Consider the following 12723-nt stretch of genomic DNA (forward strand, 5'->3'; position numbering starts at 1 on the left):
TTGTTTTTTAAAGACTAAAGAAATCAAATAAACAATTTTAAGATCTGCATTCTGAATTTTGGAATGCAAATTTGTGGTCACTGGCTTTGTTTAGACAGGGCTTTTTCGGATTCCCCACACTCTCAATCACTGGATGTTCATCAACATAGATAGGAATGTTTGCCATCTTCTGTTCTCCCATTTTAAGCATATTTGCCTACTTAAGCTAATAAGGTATTAATCAAGAATTATACCCATTAACTAAACCAGATAGCAGCTGGTATTTGACATTATTGATTCCCTAAAATCAACTAGTTTAATATGATTTCTTGAAAATGAGAATGCTGAAAGAAAGAACATCAGACTAATTGTTACTACCAAACCCCCTAAAATCTTAGAAGCTCAATAATTTCTTGCAAATTAAAAAAAATGGGTATCCATTCATTTTCAGTGAAATCCTAAATGTCTTTAATATGAGTGAGAGTTCAATAGATTAGGTTCTTCCTGATTTTCAGGTTTGTAACATCTAAAATTTAAATATATGCATAGTATATTGGCTTGAGTCCTGGACTAAGATTCCAGGAGGCCTGGGTTCAAATGCCATTCAGCATGGATATCCACTGGGTACTTTGGGTATATCACACTCTCTCAGCCTTAGAGGAAAGTAATGGGAAATGTCCTCTAAATAAATATTGCCAAGAAAGCCCTATGGTAGTAATGCCATAAGTTTTGAAGGCACATAACCAAAATAATATATTCTAAGGAAGACAATTCCCCAATGCGTTTGAAAATATATGCAATTACATAGACAATTCTTTGCCCTCTAGATTTTTCAGTAAAGAAATAATATTAGCAACCACCATTAGGTTTATCTCAGCTTCTCACCATTAGAAAAAGGAAACTGTATTCTGTCACTAGAGCCCCTTCCACACAGCTGAATAAAATCCCTCATTTTCTATTTTGAACTAGAATGTATGGCAGTGTGGACTCATGTAACCTACTTCAAAGCAGATATTGTGGGATTTTCTGCCTTGATATTCTAGGTTACACGTGGAAGGGCTCTGAGTGACATCAAGTTTCAGGGTTCAACTCTAAAGACTGGTTTATCTGCAAGCCACAATTTTACAATCATGACTGTGATGGACTTGTTTAAGTTTCATTGATTCCGGTGAGGCAAAGTTAGGCATCACCAGGACCAATGCCTTAAATCTCACTGATTCATAGGATTTTTAATTATTGTTTGATCTTTAGTTAGAGATGTCACACTCTCATGACTCAATACCACTGAAATTAGACAGGCTTACTCAAAAGTAAATCAGTTTAGTGTTATGGCCCCAAAGTCTCAGAAATGTGGAAGTCTGAGAAATGTGGAAGACCAGTTTCCTGTTCCTTCTAATAAACTTTCCATTGTTTCTGTGTTTTGCTTATTCACAAATTTAGATGGTGAACATTCAATGACTCTTAATCACATTTTCTAATTCACTTATATTTTAAAAAATGGAGCAAATTAAGCAAAAAAAGAAATTGTCTGGAAATTTGTTTCCTGGATAACAATGGTGACGTAAACCAGGGTTCCTGCACAGGACTAATTCAAGGAAGTTTGTTCTCCTTGTTAATCTGTAAATGGCTGAGACACAAAACGGTTGTGCTCAAGAACAGCAATGGGCATCATTTCTGTACAGTCACCTTGCTTTTTGTTCAGTTTGCTACTTCACGGATAGAAAACTGAAAGAGGGCAAAAGGATAGGAAAATATTTATTTAAGTATTTATTTAGGATATTTCTATCCTGCCATTCACCGCAATGCCGACCCAAGATGACTTACAAATAGAATACAAACATTAAAATCCAACAATCAGGAGAACAAAATAAATAAGATCAATATAAAATAACAATCAACAAAATCCCACATTTCAGATAAAACCATAGCCTGCTCCCCCATATATCTCTCCTCCATGCCGATCATAAGATTCACAACTCCTGCCATGACTCAATTAAAGGCCTTGATAAATAAGAAATTATTGACCCCCTTCCTAAAGCTGAGCAAAGATGGGGCAGCCCTTAGATTTCAGGGAGGGAGTTCCAGAGGGCTGGGGCTGCACCAGAGAAAGAGCTTTCTCTACCGTGTTTCCCCGAAAATAAGACAGTGTCTTAAATTAATTTTTGCTCCCAAAGATGGTCTGGGTCTTATTTTCAGGGGATGTCTTATTTTTCCATAAAGAAGAATTTACATTTATTGTTGAACAAAAAATGAACATTTATTATATACTGTACAGTAGTTGTCATCACAAACCAGCATAACCAGACAAACTGTGAATCCTATCAAGAATTTCTTGTTACTACCAATATTTCCATGTACAACACTTTATGGTACATACATTTACCGATCCTGCATGCTCTGGTGTTCTGTTCATTGGGCCTGCTTCCAAACACAAACTTGGCTAGGTCTTACTTTCGGGGGAGGCCTTATATTTAGAAATTCAGCAAAACCTCTACTAGGTCTTATTTTCTGGGGATGTCTTATTTTAGGGGAAACAGGGTAGTTATGCGTAAATGCATTCTGGTGGGAGCTCATATGGCAATTCAAGTTTCCCCACTTGATCTAAGTTCATGCCCTCAGATGTACTGGGAGACACGGTGCTCCAGATAGGCTGGACTGAGGCTGTGTAGGGCTTTATAGGTAATGACCAGCACCTTGAATTGAGCCCGGAACCAGACAGGCAACCAGCGGGCACAATTCACCAGGATGTTTGGAGCCCAATGAAGAAATTAGAATTTTATAAGATCATCTCAGCAATATAGACCACTTATGCCACCATTTTATGCTGGGCTATATTGACTAGGCGATTCGGAGCTGTAGTCAATGGCTCAGGTTGATATATCAGCTAAACATGAAATTTCCATCCAACTAAGAACAGCAGTTATCATTTAGTGAGGAAGGTCAGTTTAGCTATCAGTATGCCTTTCGTTAATTTTGGTAGGCTTTGCACTGTTGTGGTCCGTCTCGGAGGAGTTTCTGACTTAAGGCCTTTGCTTTCCTCTGAGACTGACAGAATATGACTTGCCCAAAACCACCCAGTGTGTTTTCATCACAAGGTGAAATATAAAATTGTGGTCTCCAGAGTCTCTTACAATCACTGTAAAACATGGAGCCCCCAGATGGTGTAGTGGGTTGCTGACCTGAAAGCTGCCAGGTTCGAATCCCACCTGGGGAGAGTGTGGATGAGCTCCCTCTATCAGCTCCAGCTCCATGCGGGGACATGAGAGAAGCCTCCCACAAGGATGGTAAAAACATCAAAAACATCCGGGCGTCCCCTGGGCAACGTCCTTGCAGACGGCCAATTCTCTCACTCCAGAAGCAACTCCAGTTGCTCCTGACACGAAAAAAAAAAAAAAAACTGTAAAACATGTAAAAAGCTAGATAGCAAGACTACACAAACTGTGAACCATGAGGTATTCATGGGCTATATATCATATTTCCCTTGCTTAAAACAGAGTGCTCTCTTTTAAACTTTCATCATATTTCAGAGATGGAGGATCAACCCCCCCCCCCCCACACCAAATATTGATGGTGGTGATGAAGGTTTTCATCAGTCAGAATTGCCTGTGACAGATGGAAGCTGAAATCCACTGACAATTCCCAACCTATCCATAAAAATAATATGATAAATGGTTTTGGAGAAGATAGCCCTGATTTTGAGTTTCTGCAAAAGAATCTGTGCCTTAGAATATTTGTTTAGTGCAGTAATTTTGAAATGTGGACCAGTTTCATAGCATAGATTGGAAGCATTGTGTGTGTGAAAGTTAAAGACTTCAAGTTGCCTGTCAACGTATATCAACTCTACGAATTTCATAGGGTTTCCCAGCTAAAGAATAACCAGAGGTGTTTTTAGGCATATTTTACTTTTATTTGATAACAGTCACAAAAGTCCTACAGTCTCAACAAATCATGGTGTGTTCTGCTTTCCATGACTTGGGAATGTCATGGCTTAAAGTGGCCCAACCTCACCATCTAGTGGTTAAACAAAACTATTTCTTAATTTCTACCAGAACACTTTCCCCTCTTTATTTCGTTTATAATGGCATATTTTTAAAAATCTCAAATACAAAAAAAATCTGAATTATTTTTCTTCCGATCTGAGAAAAAGTATGTTCAAAGGAAAATTTAAATATTTTACTGAGGGGGGGGGGGGCTGGGGTGAACCTTCTCAAAGTGGTTCATAAATAAAATCAAAAGGCAATAAAAACTTAAAATATAAATCATGAAGTCAGCAGTATTATCTATCTCCCTAGGAAATTCTTTTTATCACAGATAAAGGACTCCTTTCACTCTTACCATTGGAATAATTTCAACAAAGGTATTGCATCACATCTTTATCAATACTTAACCATATTCCTTCATAACCGCATTAAAGGTAAATGTAAAGCTTTCCTCTTGACATTAAGTCTAGTCGTGTCTGACTCTTGGGGTTGGTGCTCATCTCCATTCCTAAGCCGAAAGCTGGTATTGTCCATAGATACCTATAAGGTCATGTGGCCGGCATGACTGCATGGAGGGCTGTTACTTTCCCACAGAAGCCGTGCCTATTGAGCTACTCACATTTGCATGTTTTCAAACTGCTATTTTGGCAGAAGCTGGGGTTAACAGCAGGAACTCACCCTGCTCCCTGGATTCAAACAGCTGACCTTTCAGTCAGTGAGTTCAGTAGCTCGCAGCTCAGAGGTTTAACTCACTGCACTCCTGGGGCTCCCATAACTGCATTAGCAAACATTATTGAAGCCATAGTGAAATAGAACTATAATTTTGCTTCAGTGCCACAGTCATCCTTACCCAGAGCCGGTCCAAGGTAAATTTCAAGTGTAGGCGAACAGAAATTTTGGCGCCCCCTCCCCAAACCAATCACTGAAAAAATAAAAGTGTTGGATAAGCGAAAATGTTGGATAATAAGGAGGGATTAAGGAAAAGCCTAAATAAACAACACTCTGAAAACGGGAAATCCAGACAGGAAGCAATCAGGGCCAACTAACACCCCCCCCAACCAAGGATGCCCCCAGGGAGGAAGTCCCACTTGCCTTGCTTCCTAGACTTCCTACAGAGGAGGAGGCGGAGGAGGCTGAGTTGGAAGACCCAGAAGTCAGAACCAGTACAACTATTTCTGACAATGTATGTCAGATTTTCTTAAACTGACATTTTCCAGAAGCGCTGGACATTCATTACTGCCATCTCTGCCTTGCACATCCATTAGAAAGTGTAGATTCTATATCTCTGCTAAACTAAATAGTTGCATACAGGTGTTAAAACTTTAATCCTTGGGAAAATCTACTTATAAATGAAGGTACTAGGACTTATTTAACCATTTCCCTCCTCTCTCATAAATGGGGCCAAAAGTGAAGGCCTCTTCACCCCCATAACTCACCGGCCTCATTTTTTCCTGGGAAACCTTGCCCCAAACCAGCCAGACTGCTGAAGCCCCAAGGAGGCAGGACTCCTTGGCTGGGTCTCTCCAAAAGCAGGGCTCCGATTTGCTCTGGGAGCTGCCAATCACCGGCCCGGAAAAGCAAGTTCCTGCTTCTGGCAAGAGCTCCCCTAGTGGCCGCGGCCGGGAATGTGGCATTGGGTTTTTCGCCATGTTTTCAAGCCCAGGCCCTACCCACCGCCGGTGCCATCTTGCTTTGGGGAGCTTCTCTGCTCCCCAAAGCAGCAACCTCGGCTCCTTCCTGCAGCAGGAGACAGGAGTTGCCTCAATGGTGCCCCCAACAACATGGCGCCACAGGCAAATGCCTAGTTTGCCTGGTGGTAGAACCGCCTCTGTGCTTACCATTAGAGTGAGCCAATAGCTTCATGGCCAGGTACAAGATTTTTGCTTTCAAAATTTAATTTATTACTAATATTTTGTTGGTGCTTTTTAAATGGCATATATGAGAAGAGCTTCTTGTTGGATTATGTGGCCCAAATAGAAAAGTAATGTGGTGAAATTTAAATTACTTTTTTGTTGTTTTTTTGTAGACCAAATACATTCACTGTCATGGAAGTTCAGATTTCATTCAGAATTTCAGTCAGTCCTCCATATTCACAGATTCAGGCATCTCCTGTTGGGTTTTTTAAAAAAAATAATCCAAAAAACACAATTTGATTTTGTCATTTTATAAAATGGATCTCATTTAACTATGCCATTATGCCTAATGAGACTTGAAAATCCACAGATTTTGGTATCCCACTAGACTGTTCCCAGGTTACAAACAAGATAGGTTCTGTAGGTTTGTTCTTAAGTAGAATTTGTACGTCAGTTGGAACAGGTACATATTTAAAGTGTAACTCCAGATCTATCTATCTATCTATCTATCTATCTATCTATCTATCTATCTATCTATCTATCTATCTATCTATCTATGCATGCATGCTTTGGATAGTATAGGGAAGGGTTAACACCCTTGTGGTGTTTGTTTTGCTGTTTGTGCCCCTGTTCAAAGAATTGGCTTGTTGTGGAAACAAGGACTGGTGAAAACTTCAGTGGAGACAACTTTTCCCCATGATTACACTTTCAGGAGTGACTTTACCTTCCTAGGGGTAGATTTCCTATTGCAGTGGTTTTCAGCCCGTGGGTCCCCAGGTGTTTTGGCCTACAACTCCCAGAAATCCCAGCCAGTTTTGCAGCTGTTAGGAATTCTGGAAATTGAAGGCCAAAATATCTGGAGACCCACAGGCTGAGAACCATTGTCTCAGCCCTGTTCTTAGCTGTGAGTTATTTGTAAGTCTTATGTTGGTAACCTGGGGACTGCCTGTATATTGCTTTTGCAAATCTGTACAGAGCACCTGAGGCCCCTTCTACACTGCCATATAATCCAGTTCAAAGCAGTTAATCTGGATTTTACATGACAGCGTAGAAGGGGCCTAATGTTATTCCCCTAAACTGGAGAGGCAAAGAATGTCCACTCTACCCACTTTTCCTGCTGTTATTAACATCTTCTGAGAAACCTAGAGGAAATAATTATTCATGAGAAAATCCCAACCAGTGACAAACCTGACAGGTAAGGAAGATAACATTTTCATGGCTTTGTAGACGACTTCTTCCATCATGGCAATTGAAGAAATGAACCATCCTCCATCTGCTTCACAAAGTATGAGATTCATGTGGCCTTCCAGATGTGGTTGGACTTCAACTCCAAGCATTTTTCACCAATGTCTATGTTTAATGTTGCTGAAGTTGCAGCCCCATAACATCTGGGAGGCTATATGATTCCTATTTCTGTGTTATGTTTATCACATAGCATTACTAACTTCGCTGTAATGTGCTTTAGTTGTTGTGTGTCTTCAAGTTGTTTCTGATCATGGCAACCTATGATGACCCTATCACAGAGTTTTGTGGGGCAGAAAGTGTGTGATTCACTCAAGATCATCCAGTGGATTTCAATGGCCAAGCAGGGAATTGAAACCTGGTCTCCAGAGTTGTACACACAAAACAGTTCCTCATGCTAGCTCTGTCCAAAATATATTTTTCCTCCTCCTCCTCCTTCTCCTCCCCCCCCCCTCTCCCCCCTCCTCCTCCTCTAGAAAGGCATGGTCCAAACATAACCAATTATTTCAAGTGAGGGATCTATAGACTCCCTCTACTGCTATGAGGAGTGGCAGCAATCACAAGGGGGTCTATTTTTAAGGGGATAAACTGAAATTACATGTAAATTCAATAGAAAAGTAAATAATTATTATTTTTGGAACAGATCATATATCTTTTCTCATCCTTCTCTTCTTCTCCTCCTTCTATAGAAAGACATGATCCAACACATAAACAATTGTTACTTTACATTTGTTTGTTATCAATATGGATTAAAAAGGCAAATCATTCTGGAATGTAAATCATTTTTCATCCTTATAAAGGAGTATTCTTCTAATCCTTCTGGGGGAGGGTTAAAAAAAGTTAAAGATGGCTAGGGAAAATACAAAATGGAAATATAGATTGTGTAATATCCATAAGTAATACATCACACAAGTGAAAGAAGAAAGCTCCATACATAGTCTTAGTCTTGGGCTCAACATCTTCCTGATTGGTTTGGGCTTCTAGAACCAGTTCAAGACTGCTCAGTGCTGTTGTGATGTGGCTTCAAGTTATTTTTAACTTAAGGTAATCCTAAGGCACCCCTATCATGGGAAAATTTATTCTTGGGAAAATGTATTCAGAGGGAATTTGCCATTGACTGAACCTAAAAAACTGTTACTTGCCCAAGATCAGTCAGTGGTTTTCCATGACCAGGTGGAGCTTTGAACTCTGGCCTCTCAGAGCACATAAATCACCACACTGTAATATCTCTTATTCTTCAAGGGAAAACTAATCAGATAATCAAAAGGATCCAAGCCACGTGGAAAAGTATTTGGCAGACTGTGGCAAATCCAGTCATCTGTATCTTCTGTTTTCTCCCCCTGCCCTTCATTCTCTGAAACAGAGATCTCCTACGGTGCTCACCTATAGACCCTTGAACCCAGGGCCATAGCCAGAAAAAAAATCATGTGGGGGTTGAATCATGAAAAGTAGTTCCATAAAAAAAATAATTTAGAAATCAGGCTCTATTGATAAACTTCAGTGGGCACCCAAGACAGATAAACTTCAGTGAACATTCATGGTGATTTGGTTAATTGGGGAGGAGGGGTTGAACCCCTACCCCTCCTCCCCCGGCTACAGCCCTGCTTGGAGCACATGCATTATATTTATTTATTTCCATCATTTCTACCCCGCCCTTCTCACTTGAGGGGACTCAGGGTGGCTTACAAACTGGCAATTAATGCCAATACACCATAATACAATAAAATAAAACATTAAAACAGTTAAAACAGTTATTATATACAAAGTTTAAAACAGTGCAAAGTGCTTATGCCATTCGTCCACCAGACCTTGTACAAAAGCCTTATTCCAGACCAAGTCGAAGCCAGTAAAAACATATTCTTAAAATGCTTGAGTGCATAGCCAGGTCTTCAGTTTCTTTCTGAACCCCAGAAGGGATGGAGCCTGCCAGATGTCGCTGGGGAGGGAGTTCCACAGCCGAGGAGCCACCACTGAGAAGGCCTAGTGATTTTTTATAATGAGGGTGGAAAGATGGGAATTAGGAGAGATTGTGTCCACTGAGCTGGATACAAAATATGGTGGTCACAACTAGGGTAGTGAAAGTAGATTTCCACCCTTTCTCCTCTCAATATTTACACCTATGACCCCTTGAAAATGCTGCACATTTGGGGAGGGATCTGTCATATGTGTATCAGGAAGATCATCCCCCAGATTCAGGTAGAATCCCCTCCATAGAAGACAGAAGCTAGATCATACTCATTGTTTCAAAAAGTGTAATGCCTGTGGGGAAAATACAGAGATTCTTGATGGTCCTTCAGAGGCCTAGGAGCTCGAGACTGTTTTCCTGAAGCCAGGCAAATGGCTGTTATTTAGCTGCTTCTTGTTCATCTCCACCCTACTTAGGTCAGCAATAGATTAAAGACCCATTTTATCCAGCATTCTTTTCCCACAATAGTTGGCCAAATGCCTATGGGAAGCCCACCAGCCAGGCAAAAACAGAACCCACTCACTCATTTTCTCCAGCATCTTATATTCAGAGTCACCTCCCAAAAATATATTTTGTAAGGATGTACAAATCGACCTTTTCTCGATTAAAAAGTAATTGTGGGGTTTTCTTGGGGTGGGGGTGGAGGTTTGGGTAGATATAGCATCATAAGTCACCCAAGATTCTTGGCAGAGTTCCTCTCCTGATCTGAAAGGATGATGGCTGTGAATTCCTTTTGCAAAACGGAAAGCAGAAGATAATGTTATGAATATAATAATCTTAGGTTTGGTTGAAATAATCTGAAATCAGTTCAAAATAACTATGTTGTGTCCACAAACCGCTTCCTCTCCCTCGCTGAAAGTCTCAGCACCCATCAAAATGTTTCTATTCAAATCTGTGACAGGATACTATGTAAGTGCTCTTTACTGTGACTCTATTTAGTACAAGATTGTTGTTAATTAATTTAAAACAATTGCAGATTTCACTGCAGAATTGTACAGTTCTTAAAATCATCTATAAAACTGGTTAGGGGAAAATAACAGTTCAGTTGTTCATTATTCATTACCACAAGCAAGGGATTTCCCAAATTCAAACTTTGTTATCACTGGAAAAATACCTTGAAACAATTTCTTAAACTTGTCAAATGACTTTATACTCCTTCCTTCCTTCCTGCTTTTTGATAAGTGTTGTCAATTAGTGATCCAAATATTTGCAGTTAATATATCGAATTCCCAAAGATTAAATAGTTGATTCTAGACCTATACAAAACTTTGGGAATTTCTGAGGCATGGTCATTTGAGGCCACTCCCTTTTCATTATGCTATCTATATAAATTGTCTCCCTCCTTAGAAGGGAGGGATTTGAATATAAACATTCAGAGAATTATTTAAAATGTACATATTTGTCTTCAAATGCATTCTTTTAAACTTTAGAGATCACATCCAAAACAAAAAAGAAAATACAAATGATATCAGATTCATTTGTAATATATGCCATACTGACTGTCCTCTGTGCATGAAACCCTCTTTCCAAGCTTCTTCATCTAATATAAATATCTATAAAGCTATGAAACATGCTTATGCTTTTTGATAGACTATATTTAAGTTATTGCAAATGTGATCTCATCTTTTTCTACTTCTCTTGACAGCAAAATCGTACATGAGATTATTGCAAATAATGTCTCTCAGAAGGATCCTTTCTATAAAGAAAACAGATAATAATGGCAGTCCTGTCTGCAGCCTTCTTGACTATATTGTGTTTTTAATAAAGGATAATTTGGAAAAATATTATTTTCCCTTCATAATTTGCAAGAGGGAGCATTAAATTAAGGGATAAAGTTATGGAATGCCTTCAAAATTCTTCAAGAGGTAATAAAGTCAACAGCCATGTGTTTACTGTGTATTGTTGGGTACAATGGATTCAATGTTACTCATGCCCTGATCTCTCCTTTTTTTCTCTCACTAAAATAGGCCACAATATTTTATGACACCATTGTAGTATAAATCCTCTGACAGTGTTTCCTAGGAAACATTCTCACTAAATGCAGATCTGTCTGTAAGGCAATTCCCATCATCCAGGGGAGAGCTACTTTCTCCCTGAGACTCTACAGGAGTGGGGGGCTCCAGTTCAGGAGCACAAGTTCCCACCACCAAAGGGTCCCCCTCCTCCTCCTCAGACCAGGCTTAGGGCCAGGTTCAGGAGGACTCCCAACCTGCAGACCTATGTCTTCAGGAGGAGTGTAACCCCATCCAGCACTGGCAGAATCCCTCTTCCCTGATCTACCTTCTGACTGACCAGGAGTATCTCTGTCTTGTCTGGATTAAGTTTCAATTTGTTTGCCCTCATCTAACCCCTTACTGATGACAGGCACTTGTTTAGGATCAGGACAGCTTCTTTGGCATTTGGTGGATATGAGTAATAGAGTGGAGTGTCATCTGCATATAGATGGCACTGTTCTCCAAAACTCTGAATGACCTCTCCCAGTGGTTTCATGTATATGTTAAACAAAATGGGGAACAAAATGGAAGTCTGAGGAACCCCACAGGTCAATGGCCAGGGGTTCAAACAGGAGCCCCCCAGCACCACCTTCTGGGTATGGCCCTCCAGGAAGGACCAGATCTAATGTAAGACAGTGTCACCCAGTCCCATCCCAGCAAGATGACCCAGAAGGATACCATGGTCAATAGCATCGAAAGCTGCAGAGAGATCCAGTAAACCAATACTGGACACATACCCCATCTAGCTCTCTTTGTAGGTCATCAAGGTGACCAAAGCTGTCTTTTTTCCATAGCCAGGCCTAAAACCAAACTGAAATGATCTAGATTATCAATTTCATCCAGAAATCCCTGGAGTTGGGAGTCCACCACATGCTTCTCAAATTGGCAGATGACACCAAAGTAGGCTAAGAAAACCATGAACATTATTTCTGGAGTTGGTTTAATGTGGCATCCAAACCTATCAGGAATTCACATGGCAATTTGTTCCTATTTGCAAGAGCCAGAAAATATATCCAGAGTATGTTCTCAGGCATTTCTCTGGCTGATCAAGGGAGAGACAAACCAGAGTTTCATATTAACATTTATGAAGGGGATTCAGACTAAAATTGCAGAAAGAAAGTCCATGGCGTTCGTTATGATGTTATATATTTTTATGCATTATTTTTATTGTAATTGGAATGTATTTTATATTGTTGTATTTTATTGTACATTACTGGGCTTGGTCCCCATGTAAGCCACCCCGGGTACCCTCAGGAAAATGGGGCAGGATATAAGAATAAAGTTGTTGCCCTCCTCCTCCTCCTCCTCCTCCTCCTCCTCCTCCTCCTCCTCCTCCTCCTCCTCCTCCTCCTCCTCCTCCTCCTTTTGCAAGTAGGACCACAAGAAGCCGGACTACAGAACTTAAAATGTTGGGAGTTTCTACTTAAGTGTTGCTCTCTTTGATATAGTGCCCATATAATGTGAGTTATATAATCGAGTCTATCATACTCTGTAGCCCTAGTGAGGACATACATTATAAAACCCTAGGAGTTTTAATAAAAAGGATAGCAAACTTTCTCTGTGTACTTTGTTTATAAAATTTGATAACAGTTTAAGATAATTAATAACATAGACCCATGCAGATTTAGATGAAATCAAGTACACTTAATTGTATGATTCTCCTCATACTTGCCTATATATTTATATGTTAAATATATAGTTTTCCTGCC

This window comes from Anolis carolinensis, chromosome 1 (assembly GCF_035594765.1).
Source record: "Anolis carolinensis isolate JA03-04 chromosome 1, rAnoCar3.1.pri, whole genome shotgun sequence".
NCBI classification, from domain to species: domain Eukaryota; kingdom Metazoa; phylum Chordata; class Lepidosauria; order Squamata; family Dactyloidae; genus Anolis; species Anolis carolinensis.